Source organism: Aquarana catesbeiana, linkage group LG04, assembly GCF_042186555.1.
Source record: "Aquarana catesbeiana isolate 2022-GZ linkage group LG04, ASM4218655v1, whole genome shotgun sequence".
Taxonomy (NCBI): Eukaryota; Metazoa; Chordata; class Amphibia; order Anura; family Ranidae; genus Aquarana; species Aquarana catesbeiana.
In genome coordinates this window covers 37127702-37146677 of record NC_133327.1, presented here as the reverse complement: position 1 = coordinate 37146677, position 18976 = coordinate 37127702, and the positions used below count along the sequence as shown (strand labels likewise).

General features: G+C 53.0%; 27 non-coding genes across 27 annotated transcripts; all 27 read left to right on the top strand.

The window, feature by feature from the left end:
- Positions 1-393: 393 nt before the first annotated feature.
- TRNAA-AGC (transfer RNA alanine (anticodon AGC)) lies at positions 394-466 on the top strand. The gene has a single exon. It is a non-coding gene; the product is annotated as a tRNA-Ala (tRNA).
- An 863-nt stretch (positions 467-1329) lies between these two features.
- TRNAG-GCC (transfer RNA glycine (anticodon GCC)) lies at positions 1330-1400 on the top strand. The gene has a single exon. It is a non-coding gene; the product is annotated as a tRNA-Gly (tRNA).
- A 408-nt stretch (positions 1401-1808) lies between these two features.
- TRNAA-AGC (transfer RNA alanine (anticodon AGC)) lies at positions 1809-1881 on the top strand. Its single transcript has one exon. It is a non-coding gene; the product is annotated as a tRNA-Ala (tRNA).
- Positions 1882-2744: 863 nt separating this feature from the next.
- Positions 2745-2815, top strand: TRNAG-GCC (transfer RNA glycine (anticodon GCC)). The gene has a single exon. It is a non-coding gene; the product is annotated as a tRNA-Gly (tRNA).
- Positions 2816-3222: 407 nt separating this feature from the next.
- TRNAA-AGC (transfer RNA alanine (anticodon AGC)) lies at positions 3223-3295 on the top strand. The gene has a single exon. It is a non-coding gene; the product is annotated as a tRNA-Ala (tRNA).
- Positions 3296-4158: 863 nt separating this feature from the next.
- TRNAG-GCC (transfer RNA glycine (anticodon GCC)) lies at positions 4159-4229 on the top strand. The gene has a single exon. It is a non-coding gene; the product is annotated as a tRNA-Gly (tRNA).
- Positions 4230-4636: 407 nt separating this feature from the next.
- TRNAA-AGC (transfer RNA alanine (anticodon AGC)) lies at positions 4637-4709 on the top strand. Its single transcript has one exon. It is a non-coding gene; the product is annotated as a tRNA-Ala (tRNA).
- An 863-nt stretch (positions 4710-5572) lies between these two features.
- TRNAG-GCC (transfer RNA glycine (anticodon GCC)) lies at positions 5573-5643 on the top strand. The gene has a single exon. It is a non-coding gene; the product is annotated as a tRNA-Gly (tRNA).
- Positions 5644-6049: 406 nt separating this feature from the next.
- On the top strand, positions 6050-6122 carry TRNAA-AGC (transfer RNA alanine (anticodon AGC)). The gene has a single exon. It is a non-coding gene; the product is annotated as a tRNA-Ala (tRNA).
- Positions 6123-6985: 863 nt separating this feature from the next.
- On the top strand, positions 6986-7056 carry TRNAG-GCC (transfer RNA glycine (anticodon GCC)). Its single transcript has one exon. It is a non-coding gene; the product is annotated as a tRNA-Gly (tRNA).
- Positions 7057-7463: 407 nt separating this feature from the next.
- Positions 7464-7536, top strand: TRNAA-AGC (transfer RNA alanine (anticodon AGC)). The gene has a single exon. It is a non-coding gene; the product is annotated as a tRNA-Ala (tRNA).
- An 863-nt stretch (positions 7537-8399) lies between these two features.
- On the top strand, positions 8400-8470 carry TRNAG-GCC (transfer RNA glycine (anticodon GCC)). The gene has a single exon. It is a non-coding gene; the product is annotated as a tRNA-Gly (tRNA).
- A 407-nt stretch (positions 8471-8877) lies between these two features.
- Positions 8878-8950, top strand: TRNAA-AGC (transfer RNA alanine (anticodon AGC)). Its single transcript has one exon. It is a non-coding gene; the product is annotated as a tRNA-Ala (tRNA).
- An 863-nt stretch (positions 8951-9813) lies between these two features.
- Positions 9814-9884, top strand: TRNAG-GCC (transfer RNA glycine (anticodon GCC)). The gene has a single exon. It is a non-coding gene; the product is annotated as a tRNA-Gly (tRNA).
- Positions 9885-10292: 408 nt separating this feature from the next.
- On the top strand, positions 10293-10365 carry TRNAA-AGC (transfer RNA alanine (anticodon AGC)). Its single transcript has one exon. It is a non-coding gene; the product is annotated as a tRNA-Ala (tRNA).
- An 863-nt stretch (positions 10366-11228) lies between these two features.
- On the top strand, positions 11229-11299 carry TRNAG-GCC (transfer RNA glycine (anticodon GCC)). Its single transcript has one exon. It is a non-coding gene; the product is annotated as a tRNA-Gly (tRNA).
- Positions 11300-11706: 407 nt separating this feature from the next.
- On the top strand, positions 11707-11779 carry TRNAA-AGC (transfer RNA alanine (anticodon AGC)). The gene has a single exon. It is a non-coding gene; the product is annotated as a tRNA-Ala (tRNA).
- An 863-nt stretch (positions 11780-12642) lies between these two features.
- TRNAG-GCC (transfer RNA glycine (anticodon GCC)) lies at positions 12643-12713 on the top strand. Its single transcript has one exon. It is a non-coding gene; the product is annotated as a tRNA-Gly (tRNA).
- Positions 12714-13120: 407 nt separating this feature from the next.
- On the top strand, positions 13121-13193 carry TRNAA-AGC (transfer RNA alanine (anticodon AGC)). Its single transcript has one exon. It is a non-coding gene; the product is annotated as a tRNA-Ala (tRNA).
- An 863-nt stretch (positions 13194-14056) lies between these two features.
- Positions 14057-14127, top strand: TRNAG-GCC (transfer RNA glycine (anticodon GCC)). The gene has a single exon. It is a non-coding gene; the product is annotated as a tRNA-Gly (tRNA).
- Positions 14128-14535: 408 nt separating this feature from the next.
- On the top strand, positions 14536-14608 carry TRNAA-AGC (transfer RNA alanine (anticodon AGC)). Its single transcript has one exon. It is a non-coding gene; the product is annotated as a tRNA-Ala (tRNA).
- An 863-nt stretch (positions 14609-15471) lies between these two features.
- Positions 15472-15542, top strand: TRNAG-GCC (transfer RNA glycine (anticodon GCC)). Its single transcript has one exon. It is a non-coding gene; the product is annotated as a tRNA-Gly (tRNA).
- A 408-nt stretch (positions 15543-15950) lies between these two features.
- TRNAA-AGC (transfer RNA alanine (anticodon AGC)) lies at positions 15951-16023 on the top strand. The gene has a single exon. It is a non-coding gene; the product is annotated as a tRNA-Ala (tRNA).
- An 863-nt stretch (positions 16024-16886) lies between these two features.
- TRNAG-GCC (transfer RNA glycine (anticodon GCC)) lies at positions 16887-16957 on the top strand. Its single transcript has one exon. It is a non-coding gene; the product is annotated as a tRNA-Gly (tRNA).
- Positions 16958-17364: 407 nt separating this feature from the next.
- TRNAA-AGC (transfer RNA alanine (anticodon AGC)) lies at positions 17365-17437 on the top strand. The gene has a single exon. It is a non-coding gene; the product is annotated as a tRNA-Ala (tRNA).
- Positions 17438-18300: 863 nt separating this feature from the next.
- On the top strand, positions 18301-18371 carry TRNAG-GCC (transfer RNA glycine (anticodon GCC)). The gene has a single exon. It is a non-coding gene; the product is annotated as a tRNA-Gly (tRNA).
- Positions 18372-18778: 407 nt separating this feature from the next.
- On the top strand, positions 18779-18851 carry TRNAA-AGC (transfer RNA alanine (anticodon AGC)). The gene has a single exon. It is a non-coding gene; the product is annotated as a tRNA-Ala (tRNA).
- The last annotated feature ends 125 nt before the right edge of the window (positions 18852-18976 follow it).

The window sequence follows — 18976 nt, the reverse complement described above, 5'->3', positions numbered from 1 at the left end:
TCAAGTCTGGGCAAAAGCTGGACTCTCCTAGACCAGCTGAGCGAGGAGGGTGATGGCGCCGGCCCCGGCGTGGCGCATTGGTGGTTCAATGGTAGAATTCTCGCCTGCCACGCGGGAGGCCCGGGTTCGATTCCCGGCCAATGCAATTATGGTGTCTTTGTCTTTAAAGCCCCCCCTCCCCCCCCCCGGGTAGCTCTCTCCCGCCAATTTCAAGTCCGGTGGCTGTCCTGGTGTCTAGCGGCCAGAGCAGGTTGTGGATTTTGCAAAACTGCATATATTACGCATAGCACATAAGAGGACAGGGATCAGCCATAGCGCCAACGGGGAGCCCAAGCAAAGGGGGATTAGCTCAAGTGGTAGAGCGCTCGCTTAGCATGCGAGAGCCCGAGCAAAGGGGGATTAGCTCAAGTGGTAGAGCGCTCGCTTAGCATGCGAGAGGTAGCGGGATCGATGCCCGCATTCTCCAAACGCTGCCTTCCTGGGAGGCACCTGGCTTTTGCGTTTGTTGTTGAAGCTTGGAACCGAGCGCCGCGAGCAACATGGGAAGCCAGAGTCCTCCTCATAACATGTGCCAAGGCGGCGTTGACGCGTTTTTTTTTTTGAGGCAGCTGTGGCTTCAGCCAAAGTCAGGCAGGCAGTATTGGACAAAAGCAATCCATTAAAGAAAGCACGGCCAGGCTTCCTTTGCCAAGAGACAATATTGCATTAGCACAAAAGGTGCCCGTGCCATCCTTATGCTGAGGGTTTTGGACTCGTTTAACCACCAGAATCAGGTTCAACTTCTCTTTGTGTGTGAAAGAGCGCCCTTTGGCCCCACTAGCAAATATCGACTGGCATAGGAAAAGGCAACGTAGCAGAGGATGGTTTCGATCCATCGACCTCTGGGTTATGGGCCCAGCACGCTTCCGCTGCGCCACTCTGCTCTTGCTGCCGAGCTGGTGCATCGACAACAAAATGTGGATCTAGTTTGCTACCGATCCCATGGGGAGTGGGTCCATCTGGCAAAGTCACAATGTAGATGACGAGGCGTTTCCATCGATGTTGACAAGCAAAAGGTGCCAGTGCCATCCTTATGCTGAGGGTTTTGGCTCAGCACGCTTCCGCTGCGCCACTCTGCTCTTGTTGCTGAGGAGGAGCATCAACAACAAAATGTGGATCTAGTTTGCTACCGATCCCATGGGGAGTGGGTCCATCTGGCAAAGTCACAATGTAGATGACAAGGCGTTTCCATCGATGTTGACAAGCTAATGCCAAGTCAAGTCTGGGCAAAAGCTGGACTCTCCTAGACCAGCTGAGCGAGGAGGGTGATGGCGCCGGCCCCGGCGTGGCGCATTGGTGGTTCAGTGGTAGAATTCTCGCCTGCCACGCGGGAGGCCCGGGTTCGATTCCCGGCCAATGCAATTATGGTGTCTTTGTCTTTAAAGCCCCCCCCTTCCCCCCCCCGGGTAGCTCTCTCCCGCCAATTTCAAGTCCGGTGGAATGCATCAAGGCACAAGGTGTTTATTGTCTAGAACGTACTAGGTGGTGGGAAGGTTCTTTTGGAAACCACCTTCTCCTAATGACATCATTGAAACCCATGAGGTCATACTTCCGAAAGGGATCAGTTGTCAATGGACTCACGAAGGGAGAAAAAAAATGGGGGGACTCTGAGGAAGGGAGAGTGCAAACCTTCGAAGCTCGGAAAACGGGTGGCTGTCCTGGTGTCTAGCGGCCAGAGCAGGTTGTGGATTTTGCAAAACTGCATATATTACGCATAGCACATAAGAGGACAGGGATCAGCCATAGCGCCAACGGGGAGCCCAAGCAAAGGGGGATTAGCTCAAGTGGTAGAGCGCTCGCTTAGCATGCGAGAGGTAGCGGGATCGATGCCCGCATTCTCCAAACGCTGCCTTCCTGGGAGGCACCTGGCTTTTGCGTTTGTTGTTGAAGCTTGGAACCGAGCGCCGCGAGCAACATGGGAAGCCAGAGTCCTCCTCATAACATGTGCCAAGGCGGCGTTGACGCGTTTTTTTTTTTGAGGCAGCTGTGGCTTCAGCCAAAGTCAGGCAGGCAGTATTGGACAAAAGCAATCCATTAAAGAAAGCACGGCCAGGCTTCCTTTGCCAAGAGACAATATTGCATTAGCACAAAAGGTGCCCGTGCCATCCTTATCCTGAGGGTTTTGGACTCGTTTAACCACCAGAATCAGGTTCAACTTCTCTTTGTGTGTGAAAGAGCGCCCTTTGGCCCCACTAGCAAATATCGACTGGCATAGGAAAAGGCAACGTAGCAGAGGATGGTTTCGATCCATCGACCTCTGGGTTATGGGCCCAGCACGCTTCCGCTGCGCCACTCTGCTCTTGCTGCCGAGCTGGTGCATCGACAACAAAATGTGGATCTAGTTTGCTACCGATCCCATGGGGAGTGGGTCCATCTGGCAAAGTCACAATGTAGATGACGAGGCGTTTCCATCGATGTTGACAAGCAAAAGGTGCCAGTGCCATCCTTATGCTGAGGGTTTTGGCTCAGCACGCTTCCGCTGCGCCACTCTGCTCTTGTTGCTGAGGAGGAGCATCAACAACAAAATGTGGATCTAGTTTGCTACCGATCCCATGGGGAGTGCGTCCATCTGGCAAAGTCACAATGTAGATGACAAGGCGTTTCCATCGATGTTGACAAGCTAATGCCAAGTCAAGTCTGGGCAAAAGCTGGACTCTCCTAGACCAGCTGAGCGAGGAGGGTGATGGCGCCGGCCCCGGCGTGGCGCATTGGTGGTTCAGTGGTAGAATTCTCGCCTGCCACGCGGGAGGCCCGGGTTCGATTCCCGGCCAATGCAATTATGGTGTCTTTGTCTTTAAAGCCCCCCCTTCCCCCCCCCGGGTAGCTCTCTCCCGCCAATTTCAAGTCCGGTGGAATGCATCAAGGCACAAGGTGTTTATTGTCTAGAACGTACTAGGTGGTGGGAAGGTTCTTTTGGAAACCACCTTCTCCTAATGACATCATTGAAACCCATGAGGTCATACTTCCGAAAGGGATCAGTTGTCAATGGACTCACGAAGGGAGAAAAAAAATGGGGGGACTCTGAGGAAGGGAGAGTGCAAACCTTCGAAGCTCGGAAAACGGGTGGCTGTCCTGGTGTCTAGCGGCCAGAGCAGGTTGTGGATTTTGCAAAACTGCATATATTACGCATAGCACATAAGAGGACAGGGATCAGCCATAGCGCCAACGGGGAGCCCAAGCAAAGGGGGATTAGCTCAAGTGGTAGAGCGCTCGCTTAGCATGCGAGAGGTAGCGGGATCGATGCCCGCATTCTCCAAACGCTGCCTTCCTGGGAGGCACCTGGCTTTTGCGTTTGTTGTTGAAGCTTGGAACCGAGCGCCGCGAGCAACATGGGAAGCCAGAGTCCTCCTCATAACATGTGCCAAGGCGGCGTTGACGCGTTTTTTTTTTTGAGGCAGCTGTGGCTTCAGCCAAAGTCAGGCAGGCAGTATTGGACAAAAGCAATCCATTAAAGAAAGCACGGCCAGGCTTCCTTTGCCAAGAGACAATATTGCATTAGCACAAAAGGTGCCCGTGCCATCCTTATGCTGAGGGTTTTGGACTCGTTTAACCACCAGAATCAGGTTCAACTTCTCTTTGTGTGTGAAAGAGCGCCCTTTGGCCCCACTAGCAAATATCGACTGGCATAGGAAAAGGCAACGTAGCAGAGGATGGTTTCGATCCATCGACCTCTGGGTTATGGGCCCAGCACGCTTCCGCTGCGCCACTCTGCTCTTGCTGCCGAGCTGGTGCATCGACAACAAAATGTGGATCTAGTTTGCTACCGATCCCATGGGGAGTGGGTCCATCTGGCAAAGTCACAATGTAGATGACGAGGCGTTTCCATCGATGTTGACAAGCAAAAGGTGCCAGTGCCATCCTTATGCTGAGGGTTTTGGCTCAGCACGCTTCCGCTGCGCCACTCTGCTCTTGTTGCTGAGGAGGAGCATCAACAACAAAATGTGGATCTAGTTTGCTACCGATCCCATGGGGAGTGGGTCCATCTGGCAAAGTCACAATGTAGATGACAAGGCGTTTCCATCGATGTTGACAAGCTAATGCCAAGTCAAGTCTGGGCAAAAGCTGGACTCTCCTAGACCAGCTGAGCGAGGAGGGTGATGGCGCCGGCCCCGGCGTGGCGCATTGGTGGTTCAGTGGTAGAATTCTCGCCTGCCACGCGGGAGGCCCGGGTTCGATTCCCGGCCAATGCAATTATGGTGTCTTTGTCTTTAAAGCCCCCCCTTCCCCCCCCCGGGTAGCTCTCTCCCGCCAATTTCAAGTCCGGTGGAATGCATCAAGGCACAAGGTGTTTATTGTCTAGAACGTACTAGGTGGTGGGAAGGTTCTTTTGGAAACCACCTTCTCCTAATGACATCATTGAAACCCATGAGGTCATACTTCCGAAAGGGATCAGTTGTCAATGGACTCACGAAGGGAGAAAAAAAATGGGGGGACTCTGAGGAAGGGAGAGTGCAAACCTTCGAAGCTCGGAAAACGGGTGGCTGTCCTGGTGTCTAGCGGCCAGAGCAGGTTGTGGATTTTGCAAAACTGCATATATTACGCATAGCACATAAGAGGACAGGGATCAGCCATAGCGCCAACAGGGAGCCCAAGCAAAGGGGGATTAGCTCAAGTGGTAGAGCGCTCGCTTAGCATGCGAGAGGTAGCGGGATCGATGCCCGCATTCTCCAAACGCTGCCTTCCTGGGAGGCACCTGGCTTTTGCGTTTGTTGTTGAAGCTTGGAACCGAGCGCCGCGAGCAACATGGGAAGCCAGAGTCCTCCTCATAACATGTGCCAAGGCGGCGTTGACGCGTTTTTTTTTTTGAGGCAGCTGTGGCTTCAGCCAAAGTCAGGCAGGCAGTATTGGACAAAAGCAATCCATTAAAGAAAGCACGGCCAGGCTTCCTTTGCCAAGAGACAATATTGCATTAGCACAAAAGGTGCCCGTGCCATCCTTATGCTGAGGGTTTTGGACTCGTTTAACCACCAGAATCAGGTTCAACTTCTCTTTGTGTGTGAAAGAGCGCCCTTTGGCCCCACTAGCAAATATCGACTGGCATAGGAAAAGGCAACGTAGCAGAGGATGGTTTCGATCCATCGACCTCTGGGTTATGGGCCCAGCACGCTTCCGCTGCGCCACTCTGCTCTTGCTGCCGAGCTGGTGCATCGACAACAAAATGTGGATCTAGTTTGCTACCGATCCCATGGGGAGTGGGTCCATCTGGCAAAGTCACAATGTAGATGACGAGGCGTTTCCATCGATGTTGACAAGCAAAAGGTGCCAGTGCCATCCTTATGCTGAGGGTTTTGGCTCAGCACGCTTCCGCTGCGCCACTCTGCTCTTGTTGCTGAGGAGGAGCATCAACAACAAAATGTGGATCTAGTTTGCTACCGATCCCATGGGGAGTGGGTCCATCTGGCAAAGTCACAATGTAGATGACAAGGCGTTTCCATCGATGTTGACAAGCTAATGCCAAGTCAAGTCTGGGCAAAAGCTGGACTCTCCTAGACCAGCTGAGCGAGGAGGGTGATGGCGCCGGCCCCGGCGTGGCGCATTGGTGGTTCAGTGGTAGAATTCTCGCCTGCCACGCGGGAGGCCCGGGTTCGATTCCCGGCCAATGCAATTATGGTGTCTTTGTCTTTAAAGCCCCCCCTTCCCCCCCCGGGTAGCTCTCTCCCGCCAATTTCAAGTCCGGTGGAATGCATCAAGGCACAAGGTGTTTATTGTCTAGAACGTACTAGGTGGTGGGAAGGTTCTTTTGGAAACCACCTTCTCCTAATGACATCATTGAAACCCATGAGGTCATACTTCCGAAAGGGATCAGTTGTCAATGGACTCACGAAGGGAGAAAAAAAATGGGGGGACTCTGAGGAAGGGAGAGTGCAAACCTTCGAAGCTCGGAAAACGGGTGGCTGTCCTGGTGTCTAGCGGCCAGAGCAGGTTGTGGATTTTGCAAAACTGCATATATTACGCATAGCACATAAGAGGACAGGGATCAGCCATAGCGCCAACGGGGAGCCCAAGCAAAGGGGGATTAGCTCAAGTGGTAGAGCGCTCGCTTAGCATGCGAGAGGTAGCGGGATCGATGCCCGCATTCTCCAAACGCTGCCTTCCTGGGAGGCACCTGGCTTTTGCGTTTGTTGTTGAAGCTTGGAACCGAGCGCCGCGAGCAACATGGGAAGCCAGAGTCCTCCTCATAACATGTGCCAAGGCGGCGTTGACGCGTTTTTTTTTTTGAGGCAGCTGTGGCTTCAGCCAAAGTCAGGCAGGCAGTATTGGACAAAAGCAATCCATTAAAGAAAGCACGGCCAGGCTTCCTTTGCCAAGAGACAATATTGCATTAGCACAAAAGGTGCCCGTGCCATCCTTATGCTGAGGGTTTTGGACTCGTTTAACCACCAGAATCAGGTTCAACTTCTCTTTGTGTGTGAAAGAGCGCCCTTTGGCCCCACTAGCAAATATCGACTGGCATAGGAAAAGGCAACGTAGCAGAGGATGGTTTCGATCCATCGACCTCTGGGTTATGGGCCCAGCACGCTTCCGCTGCGCCACTCTGCTCTTGCTGCCGAGCTGGTGCATCGACAACAAAATGTGGATCTAGTTTGCTACCGATCCCATGGGGAGTGGGTCCATCTGGCAAAGTCACAATGTAGATGACGAGGCGTTTCCATCGATGTTGACAAGCAAAAGGTGCCAGTGCCATCCTTATGCTGAGGGTTTTGGCTCAGCACGCTTCCGCTGCGCCACTCTGCTCTTGTTGCTGAGGAGGAGCATCAACAACAAAATGTGGATCTAGTTTGCTACCGATCCCATGGGGAGTGGGTCCATCTGGCAAAGTCACAATGTAGATGACAAGGCGTTTCCATCGATGTTGACAAGCTAATGCCAAGTCAAGTCTGGGCAAAAGCTGGACTCTCCTAGACCAGCTGAGCGAGGAGGGTGATGGCGCCGGCCCCGGCGTGGCGCATTGGTGGTTCAGTGGTAGAATTCTCGCCTGCCACGCGGGAGGCCCGGGTTCGATTCCCGGCCAATGCAATTATGGTGTCTTTGTCTTTAAAGCCCCCCCTTCCCCCCCCCGGGTAGCTCTCTCCCGCCAATTTCAAGTCCGGTGGAATGCATCAAGGCACAAGGTGTTTATTGTCTAGAACGTACTAGGTGGTGGGAAGGTTCTTTTGGAAACCACCTTCTCCTAATGACATCATTGAAACCCATGAGGTCATACTTCCGAAAGGGATCAGTTGTCAATGGACTCACGAAGGGAGAAAAAAAATGGGGGGACTCTGAGGAAGGGAGAGTGCAAACCTTCGAAGCTCGGAAAACGGGTGGCTGTCCTGGTGTCTAGCGGCCAGAGCAGGTTGTGGATTTTGCAAAACTGCATATATTACGCATAGCACATAAGAGGACAGGGATCAGCCATAGCGCCAACGGGGAGCCCAAGCAAAGGGGGATTAGCTCAAGTGGTAGAGCGCTCGCTTAGCATGCGAGAGGTAGCGGGATCGATGCCCGCATTCTCCAAACGCTGCCTTCCTGGGAGGCACCTGGCTTTTGCGTTTGTTGTTGAAGCTTGGAACCGAGCGCCGCGAGCAACATGGGAAGCCAGAGTCCTCCTCATAACATGTGCCAAGGCGGCGTTGACGCGTTTTTTTTTTTGAGGCAGCTGTGGCTTCAGCCAAAGTCAGGCAGGCAGTATTGGACAAAAGCAATCCATTAAAGAAAGCACGGCCAGGCTTCCTTTGCCAAGAGACAATATTGCATTAGCACAAAAGGTGCCCGTGCCATCCTTATGCTGAGGGTTTTGGACTCGTTTAACCACCAGAATCAGGTTCAACTTCTCTTTGTGTGTGAAAGAGCGCCCTTTGGCCCCACTAGCAAATATCGACTGGCATAGGAAAAGGCAACGTAGCAGAGGATGGTTTCGATCCATCGACCTCTGGGTTATGGGCCCAGCACGCTTCCGCTGCGCCACTCTGCTCTTGCTGCCGAGCTGGTGCATCGACAACAAAATGTGGATCTAGTTTGCTACCGATCCCATGGGGAGTGGGTCCATCTGGCAAAGTCACAATGTAGATGACGAGGCGTTTCCATCGATGTTGACAAGCAAAAGGTGCCAGTGCCATCCTTATGCTGAGGGTTTTGGCTCAGCACGCTTCCGCTGCGCCACTCTGCTCTTGTTGCTGAGGAGGAGCATCAACAACAAAATGTGGATCTAGTTTGCTACCGATCCCATGGGGAGTGGGTCCATCTGGCAAAGTCACAATGTAGATGACAAGGCGTTTCCATCGATGTTGACAAGCTAATGCCAAGTCAAGTCTGGGCAAAAGCTGGACTCTCCTAGACCAGCTGAGCGAGGAGGGTGATGGCGCCGGCCCCGGCGTGGCGCATTGGTGGTTCAGTGGTAGAATTCTCGCCTGCCACGCGGGAGGCCCGGGTTCGATTCCCGGCCAATGCAATTATGGTGTCTTTGTCTTTAAAGCCCCCCCTTCCCCCCCCCGGGTAGCTCTCTCCCGCCAATTTCAAGTCCGGTGGAATGCATCAAGGCACAAGGTGTTTATTGTCTAGAACGTACTAGGTGGTGGGAAGGTTCTTTTGGAAACCACCTTCTCCTAATGACATCATTGAAACCCATGAGGTCATACTTCCGAAAGGGATCAGTTGTCAATGGACTCACGAAGGGAGAAAAAAAATGGGGGGACTCTGAGGAAGGGAGAGTGCAAACCTTCGAAGCTCGGAAAACGGGTGGCTGTCCTGGTGTCTAGCGGCCAGAGCAGGTTGTGGATTTTGCAAAACTGCATATATTACGCATAGCACATAAGAGGACAGGGATCAGCCATAGCGCCAACGGGGAGCCCAAGCAAAGGGGGATTAGCTCAAGTGGTAGAGCGCTCGCTTAGCATGCGAGAGGTAGCGGGATCGATGCCCGCATTCTCCAAACGCTGCCTTCCTGGGAGGCACCTGGCTTTTGCGTTTGTTGTTGAAGCTTGGAACCGAGCGCCGCGAGCAACATGGGAAGCCAGAGTCCTCCTCATAACATGTGCCAAGGCGGCGTTGACGCGTTTTTTTTTTTGAGGCAGCTGTGGCTTCAGCCAAAGTCAGGCAGGCAGTATTGGACAAAAGCAATCCATTAAAGAAAGCACGGCCAGGCTTCCTTTGCCAAGAGACAATATTGCATTAGCACAAAAGGTGCCCGTGCCATCCTTATGCTGAGGGTTTTGGACTCGTTTAACCACCAGAATCAGGTTCAACTTCTCTTTGTGTGTGAAAGAGCGCCCTTTGGCCCCACTAGCAAATATCGACTGGCATAGGAAAAGGCAACGTAGCAGAGGATGGTTTCGATCCATCGACCTCTGGGTTATGGGCCCAGCACGCTTCCGCTGCGCCACTCTGCTCTTGCTGCCGAGCTGGTGCATCGACAACAAAATGTGGATCTAGTTTGCTACCGATCCCATGGGGAGTGGGTCCATCTGGCAAAGTCACAATGTAGATGACGAGGCGTTTCCATCGATGTTGACAAGCAAAAGGTGCCAGTGCCATCCTTATGCTGAGGGTTTTGGCTCAGCACGCTTCCGCTGCGCCACTCTGCTCTTGTTGCTGAGGAGGAGCATCAACAACAAAATGTGGATCTAGTTTGCTACCGATCCCATGGGGAGTGGGTCCATCTGGCAAAGTCACAATGTAGATGACAAGGCGTTTCCATCGATGTTGACAAGCTAATGCCAAGTCAAGTCTGGGCAAAAGCTGGACTCTCCTAGACCAGCTGAGCGAGGAGGGTGATGGCGCCGGCCCCGGCGTGGCGCATTGGTGGTTCAGTGGTAGAATTCTCGCCTGCCACGCGGGAGGCCCGGGTTCGATTCCCGGCCAATGCAATTATGGTGTCTTTGTCTTTAAAGCCCCCCCCTTCCCCCCCCCGGGTAGCTCTCTCCCGCCAATTTCAAGTCCGGTGGAATGCATCAAGGCACAAGGTGTTTATTGTCTAGAACGTACTAGGTGGTGGGAAGGTTCTTTTGGAAACCACCTTCTCCTAATGACATCATTGAAACCCATGAGGTCATACTTCCGAAAGGGATCAGTTGTCAATGGACTCACGAAGGGAGAAAAAAAATGGGGGGACTCTGAGGAAGGGAGAGTGCAAACCTTCGAAGCTCGGAAAACGGGTGGCTGTCCTGGTGTCTAGCGGCCAGAGCAGGTTGTGGATTTTGCAAAACTGCATATATTACGCATAGCACATAAGAGGACAGGGATCAGCCATAGCGCCAACGGGGAGCCCAAGCAAAGGGGGATTAGCTCAAGTGGTAGAGCGCTCGCTTAGCATGCGAGAGGTAGCGGGATCGATGCCCGCATTCTCCAAACGCTGCCTTCCTAGGAGGCACCTGGCTTTTGCGTTTGTTGTTGAAGCTTGGAACCGAGCGCCGCGAGCAACATGGGAAGCCAGAGTCCTCCTCATAACATGTGCCAAGGCGGCGTTGACGCGTTTTTTTTTTTGAGGCAGCTGTGGCTTCAGCCAAAGTCAGGCAGGCAGTATTGGACAAAAGCAATCCATTAAAGAAAGCACGGCCAGGCTTCCTTTGCCAAGAGACAATATTGCATTAGCACAAAAGGTGCCCGTGCCATCCTTATGCTGAGGGTTTTGGACTCGTTTAACCACCAGAATCAGGTTCAACTTCTCTTTGTGTGTGAAAGAGCGCCCTTTGGCCCCACTAGCAAATATCGACTGGCATAGGAAAAGGCAACGTAGCAGAGGATGGTTTCGATCCATCGACCTCTGGGTTATGGGCCCAGCACGCTTCCGCTGCGCCACTCTGCTCTTGCTGCCGAGCTGGTGCATCGACAACAAAATGTGGATCTAGTTTGCTACCGATCCCATGGGGAGTGGGTCCATCTGGCAAAGTCACAATGTAGATGACGAGGCGTTTCCATCGATGTTGACAAGCAAAAGGTGCCAGTGCCATCCTTATGCTGAGGGTTTTGGCTCAGCACGCTTCCGCTGCGCCACTCTTCTCTTGTTGCTGAGGAGGAGCATCAACAACAAAATGTGGATCTAGTTTGCTACCGATCCCATGGGGAGTGGGTCCATCTGGCAAAGTCACAATGTAGATGACAAGGCGTTTCCATCGATGTTGACAAGCTAATGCCAAGTCAAGTCTGGGCAAAAGCTGGACTCTCCTAGACCAGCTGAGCGAGGAGGGTGATGGCGCCGGCCCCGGCGTGGCGCATTGGTGGTTCAGTGGTAGAATTCTCGCCTGCCACGCGGGAGGCCCGGGTTCGATTCCCGGCCAATGCAATTATGGTGTCTTTGTCTTTAAAGCCCCCCCTTCCCCCCCCCGGGTAGCTCTCTCCCGCCAATTTCAAGTCCGGTGGAATGCATCAAGGCACAAGGTGTTTATTGTCTAGAACGTACTAGGTGGTGGGAAGGTTCTTTTGGAAACCACCTTCTCCTAATGACATCATTGAAACCCATGAGGTCATACTTCCGAAAGGGATCAGTTGTCAATGGACTCACGAAGGGAGAAAAAAAATGGGGGGACTCTGAGGAAGGGAGAGTGCAAACCTTCGAAGCTCGGAAAACGGGTGGCTGTCCTGGTGTCTAGCGGCCAGAGCAGGTTGTGGATTTTGCAAAACTGCATATATTACGCATAGCACATAAGAGGACAGGGATCAGCCATAGCGCCAACGGGGAGCCCAAGCAAAGGGGGATTAGCTCAAGTGGTAGAGCGCTCGCTTAGCATGCGAGAGGTAGCGGGATCGATGCCCGCATTCTCCAAACGCTGCCTTCCTGGGAGGCACCTGGCTTTTGCGTTTGTTGTTGAAGCTTGGAACCGAGCGCCGCGAGCAACATGGGAAGCCAGAGTCCTCCTCATAACATGTGCCAAGGCGGCGTTGACGCGTTTTTTTTTTTGAGGCAGCTGTGGCTTCAGCCAAAGTCAGGCAGGCAGTATTGGACAAAAGCAATCCATTAAAGAAAGCACGGCCAGGCTTCCTTTGCCAAGAGACAATATTGCATTAGCACAAAAGGTGCCCGTGCCATCCTTATGCTGAGGGTTTTGGACTCGTTTAACCACCAGAATCAGGTTCAACTTCTCTTTGTGTGTGAAAGAGCGCCCTTTGGCCCCACTAGCAAATATCGACTGGCATAGGAAAAGGCAACGTAGCAGAGGATGGTTTCGATCCATCGACCTCTGGGTTATGGGCCCAGCACGCTTCCGCTGCGCCACTCTGCTCTTGCTGCCGAGCTGGTGCATCGACAACAAAATGTGGATCTAGTTTGCTACCGATCCCATGGGGAGTGGGTCCATCTGGCAAAGTCACAATGTAGATGACGAGGCGTTTCCATCGATGTTGACAAGCAAAAGGTGCCAGTGCCATCCTTATGCTGAGGGTTTTGGCTCAGCACGCTTCCGCTGCGCCACTCTGCTCTTGTTGCTGAGGAGGAGCATCAACAACAAAATGTGGATCTAGTTTGCTACCGATCCCATGGGGAGTGGGTCCATCTGGCAAAGTCACAATGTAGATGACAAGGCGTTTCCATCGATGTTGACAAGCTAATGCCAAGTCAAGTCTGGGCAAAAGCTGGACTCTCCTAGACCAGCTGAGCGAGGAGGGTGATGGCGCCGGCCCCGGCGTGGCGCATTGGTGGTTCAGTGGTAGAATTCTCGCCTGCCACGCGGGAGGCCCGGGTTCGATTCCCGGCCAATGCAATTATGGTGTCTTTGTCTTTAAAGCCCCCCCTTCCCCCCCCCGGGTAGCTCTCTCCCGCCAATTTCAAGTCCGGTGGAATGCATCAAGGCACAAGGTGTTTATTGTCTAGAACGTACTAGGTGGTGGGAAGGTTCTTTTGGAAACCACCTTCTCCTAATGACATCATTGAAACCCATGAGGTCATACTTCCGAAAGGGATCAGTTGTCAATGGACTCACGAAGGGAGAAAAAAAATGGGGGGACTCTGAGGAAGGGAGAGTGCAAACCTTCGAAGCTCGGAAAACGGGTGGCTGTCCTGGTGTCTAGCGGCCAGAGCAGGTTGTGGATTTTGCAAAACTGCATATATTACGCATAGCACATAAGAGGACAGGGATCAGCCATAGCGCCAATGGGGAGCCCAAGTAAAGGGGGATTAGCTCAAGTGGTAGAGCGCTCGCTTAGCATGCGAGAGGTAGCGGGATCGATGCCCGCATTCTCCAAACGCTGCCTTCCTGGGAGGCACCTGGCTTTTGCGTTTGTTGTTGAAGCTTGGAACCGAGCGCCGCGAGCAACATGGGAAGCCAGAGTCCTCCTCATAACATGTGCCAAGGCGGCGTTGACGCGTTTTTTTTTTTGAGGCAGCTGTGGCTTCAGCCAAAGTCAGGCAGGCAGTATTGGACAAAAGCAATCCATTAAAGAAAGCACGGCCAGGCTTCCTTTGCCAAGAGACAATATTGCATTAGCACAAAAGGTGCCCGTGCCATCCTTATGCTGAGGGTTTTGGACTCGTTTAACCACCAGAATCAGGTTCAACTTCTCTTTGTGTGTGAAAGAGCGCCCTTTGGCCCCACTAGCAAATATCGACTGGCATAGGAAAAGGCAACGTAGCAGAGGATGGTTTCGATCCATCGACCTCTGGGTTATGGGCCCAGCACGCTTCCGCTGCGCCACTCTGCTCTTGCTGCCGAGCTGGTGCATCGACAACAAAATGTGGATCTAGTTTGCTACCGATCCCATGGGGAGTGGGTCCATCTGGCAAAGTCACAATGTAGATGACGAGGCGTTTCCATCGATGTTGACAAGCAAAAGGTGCCAGTGCCATCCTTATGCTGAGGGTTTTGGCTCAGCACGCTTCCGCTGCGCCACTCTGCTCTTGTTGCTGAGGAGGAGCATCAACAACAAAATGTGGATCTAGTTTGCTACCGATCCCATGGGGAGTGGGTCCATCTGGCAAAGTCACAATGTAGATGACAAGGCGTTTCCATCGATGTTGACAAGCTAATGCCAAGTCAAGTCTGGGCAAAAGCTGGACTCTCCTAGACCAGCTGAGCGAGGAGGGTGATGGCGCCGGCCCCGGCGTGGCGCATTGGTGGTTCAGTGGTAGAATTCTCGCCTGCCACGCGGGAGGCCCGGGTTCGATTCCCGGCCAATGCAATTATGGTGTCTTTGTCTTTAAAGCCCCCCCTTCCCCCCCCCCGGGTAGCTCTCTCCCGCCAATTTCAAGTCCGGTGGAATGCATCAAGGCACAAGGTGTTTATTGTCTAGAACGTACTAGGTGGTGGGAAGGTTCTTTTGGAAACCACCTTCTCCTAATGACATCATTGAAACCCATGAGGTCATACTTCCGAAAGGGATCAGTTGTCAATGGACTCACGAAGGGAGAAAAAAAATGGGGGGACTCTGAGGAAGGGAGAGTGCAAACCTTCGAAGCTCGGAAAACGGGTGGCTGTCCTGGTGTCTAGCGGCCAGAGCAGGTTGTGGATTTTGCAAAACTGCATATATTACGCATAGCACATAAGAGGACAGGGATCAGCCATAGCGCCAACGGGGAGCCCAAGCAAAGGGGGATTAGCTCAAGTGGTAGAGCGCTCGCTTAGCATGCGAGAGGTAGCGGGATCGATGCCCGCATTCTCCAAACGCTGCCTTCCTGGGAGGCACCTGGCTTTTGCGTTTGTTGTTGAAGCTTGGAACCGAGCGCCGCGAGCAACATGGGAAGCCAGAGTCCTCCTCATAACATGTGCCAAGGCGGCGTTGACGCGTTTTTTTTTTTGAGGCAGCTGTGGCTTCAGCCAAAGTCAGGCAGGCAGTATTGGACAAAAGCAATCCATTAAAGAAAGCACGGCCAGGCTTCCTTTGCCAAGAGACAATATTGCATTAGCACAAAAGGTGCCCGTGCCATCCTTATGCTGAGGGTTTTGGACTCGTTTAACCACCAGAATCAGGTTCAACTTCTCTTTGTGTGTGAAAGAGCGCCCTTTGGCCCCACTAGCAAATATCGACTGGCATAGGAAAAGGCAACGTAGCAGAGGATGGTTTCGATCCATCGACCTCTGGGTTATGGGCCCAGCACGCTTCCGCTGCGCCACTCTGCTCTTGCTGCCGAGCTGGTGCATCGACAACAAAATGTGGATCTAGTTTGCTACCGATCCCATGGGGAGTGGGTCCATCTGGCAAAGTCACAATGTAGATGACGAGGCGTTTCCATCGATGTTGACAAGCAAAAGGTGCCAGTGCCATCCTTATGCTGAGGGTTTTGGCTCAGCACGCTTCCGCTGCGCCACTCTGCTCTTGTTGCTGAGGAGGAGCATCAACAACAAAATGTGGATCTAGTTTGCTACCGATCCCATGGGGAGTGGGTCCATCTGGCAAAGTCACAATGTAGATGACAAGGCGTTTCCATCGATGTTGACAAGCTAATGCCAAGTCAAGTCTGGGCAAAAGCTGGACTCTCCTAGACCAGCTGAGCGAGGAGGGTGATGGCGCCGGCCCCGGCGTGGCGCATTGGTGGTTCAGTGGTAGAATTCTCGCCTGCCACGCGGGAGGCCCGGGTTCGATTCCCGGCCAATGCAATTATGGTGTCTTTGTCTTTAAAGCCCCCCCTTCCCCCCCCCCGGGTAGCTCTCTCCCGCCAATTTCAAGTCCGGTGGAATGCATCAAGGCACAAGGTGTTTATTGTCTAGAACGTACTAGGTGGTGGGAAGGTTCTTTTGGAAACCACCTTCTCCTAATGACATCATTGAAACCCATGAGGTCATACTTCCGAAAGGGATCAGTTGTCAATGGACTCACGAAGGGAGAAAAAAAATGGGGGGACTCTGAGGAAGGGAGAGTGCAAACCTTCGAAGCTCGGAAAACGGGTGGCTGTCCTGGTGTCTAGCGGCCAGAGCAGGTTGTGGATTTTGCAAAACTGCATATATTACGCATAGCACATAAGAGGACAGGGATCAGCCATAGCGCCAACGGGGAGCCCAAGCAAAGGGGGATTAGCTCAAGTGGTAGAGCGCTCGCTTAGCATGCGAGAGGTAGCGGGATCGATGCCCGCATTCTCCAAACGCTGCCTTCCTGGGAGGCACCTGGCTTTTGCGTTTGTTGTTGAAGCTTGGAACCGAGCGCCGCGAGCAACATGGGAAGCCAGAGTCCTCCTCATAACATGTGCCAAGGCGGCGTTGACGCGTTTTTTTTTTTGAGGCAGCTGTGGCTTCAGCCAAAGTCAGGCAGGCAGTATTGGACAAAAGCAATCCATTAAAGAAAGCACGGCCAGGCTTCCTTTGCCAAGAGACAATATTGCATTAGCACAAAAGGTGCCCGTGCCATCCTTATGCTGAGGGTTTTGGACTCGTTTAACCACCAGAATCAGGTTCAACTTCTCTTTGTGTGTGAAAGAGCGCCCTTTGGCCCCACTAGCAAATATCGACTGGCATAGGAAAAGGCAACGTAGCAGAGGATGGTTTCGATCCATCGACCTCTGGGTTATGGGCCCAGCACGCTTCCGCTGCGCCACTCTGCTCTTGCTGCCGAGCTGGTGCATCGACAACAAAATGTGGATCTAGTTTGCTACCGATCCCATGGGGAGTGGGTCCATCTGGCAAAGTCACAATGTAGATGACGAGGCGTTTCCATCGATGTTGACAAGCAAAAGGTGCCAGTGCCATCCTTATGCTGAGGGTTTTGGCTCAGCACGCTTCCGCTGCGCCACTCTGCTCTTGTTGCTGAGGAGGAGCATCAACAACAAAATGTGGATCTAGTTTGCTACCGATCCCATGGGGAGTGGGTCCATCTGGCAAAGTCACAATGTAGATGACAAGGCGTTTCCATCGATGTTGACAAGCTAATGCCAAGTCAAGTCTGGGCAAAAGCTGGACTCTCCTAGACCAGCTGAGCGAGGAGGGTGATGGCGCCGGCCCCGGCGTGGCGCATTGGTGGTTCAGTGGTAGAATTCTCGCCTGCCACGCGGGAGGCCCGGGTTCGATTCCCGGCCAATGCAATTATGGTGTCTTTGTCTTTAAAGCCCCCCCTTCCCCCCCCCGGGTAGCTCTCTCCCGCCAATTTCAAGTCCGGTGGAATGCATCAAGGCACAAGGTGTTTATTGTCTAGAACGTACTAGGTGGTGGGAAGGTTCTTTTGGAAACCACCTTCTCCTAATGACATCATTGAAACCCATGAGGTCATACTTCCGAAAGGGATCAGTTGTCAATGGACTCACGAAGGGAGAAAAAAAATGGGGGGACTCTGAGGAAGGGAGAGTGCAAACCTTCGAAGCTCGGAAAACGGGTGGCTGTCCTGGTGTCTAGCGGCCAGAGCAGGTTGTGGATTTTGCAAAACTGCATATATTACGCATAGCACATAAGAGGACAGGGATCAGCCATAGCGCCAACGGGGAGCCCAAGCAAAGGGGGATTAGCTCAAGTGGTAGAGCGCTCGCTTAGCATGCGAGAGGTAGCGGGATCGATGCCCGCATTCTCCAAACGCTGCCTTCCTGGGAGGCACCTGGCTTTTGCGTTTGTTGTTGAAGCTTGGAACCGAGCGCCGCGAGCAACATGGGAAGCCAGAGTCCTCCTCATAACATGTGCCAAGGCGGCGTTGACGCGTTTTTTTTTTTGAGGCAGCTGTGGCTTCAGCCAAAGTCAGGCAGGCAGTATTGGACAAAAGCAATCCATTAAAGAAAGCACGGCCAGGCTTCCTTTGCCAAGAGACAATATTGCATTAGCACAAAAGGTGCCCGTGCCATCCTTATGCTGAGGGTTTTGGACTCGTTTAACCACCAGAATCAGGTTCAACTTCTCTTTGTGTGTGAAAGAGCGCCCTTTGGCCCCACTAGCAAATATCGACTGGCATAGGAAAAGGCAACGTAGCAGAGGATGGTTTCGATCCATCGACCTCTGGGTTATGGGCCCAGCACGCTTCCGCTGCGCCACTCTGCTCTTGCTGCCGAGCTGGTGCATCGACAACAAAATGTGGATCTAGTTTGCTACCGATCCCATGGGGAGTGGGTCCATCTGGCAAAGTCACAATGTAGATGACGAGGCGTTTCCATCGATGTTGACAAGCAAAAGGTGCCAGTGCCATCCTTATGCTGAGGGTTTTGGCTCAGCACGCTTCCGCTGCGCCACTCTGCTCTTGTTGCTGAGGAGGAGCATCAACAACAAAATGTGGATCTAGTTTGCTACCGATCCCATGGGGAGTGGGTCCATCTGGCAAAGTCACAATGTAGATGACAAGGCGTTTCCATCGATGTTGACAAGCTAATGCCAAGTCAAGTCTGGGCAAAAGCTGGACTCTCCTAGACCAGCTGAGTGAGGAGGGTGATGGCGCCGGCCCCGGCGTGGCGCATTGGTGGTTCAGTGGTAGAATTCTCGCCTGCCACGCGGGAGGCCCGGGTTCGATTCCCGGCCAATGCAATTATGGTGTCTTTGTCTTTAAAGCCCCCCCTTCCCCCCCCCGGGTAGCTCTCTCCCGCCAATTTCAAGTCCGGTGGAATGCATCAAGGCACAAGGTGTTTATTGTCTAGAACGTACTAGGTGGTGGGAAGGTTCTTTTGGAAACCACCTTCTCCTAATGACATCATTGAAACCCATGAGGTCATACTTCCGAAAGGGATCAGTTGTCAATGGACTCACGAAGGGAGAAAAAAAATGGGGGGACTCTGAGGAAGGGAGAGTGCAAACCTTCGAAGCTCGGAAAACGGGTGGCTGTCCTGGTGTCTAGCGGCCAGAGCAGGTTGTGGATTTTGCAAAACTGCATATATTACGCATAGCACATAAGAGGACAGGGATCAGCCATAGCGCCAACGGGGAGCCCAAGCAAAGGGGGATTAGCTCAAGTGGTAGAGCGCTCGCTTAGCATGCGAGAGGTAGCGGGATCGATGCCCGCATTCTCCAAACGCTGCCTTCCTGGGAGGCACCTGGCTTTTGCGTTTGTTGTTGAAGCTTGGAACCGAGCGCCGCGAGCAACATGGGAAGCCAGAGTCCTCCTCATAACATGTGCCAAGGCGGCGTTGACGCGT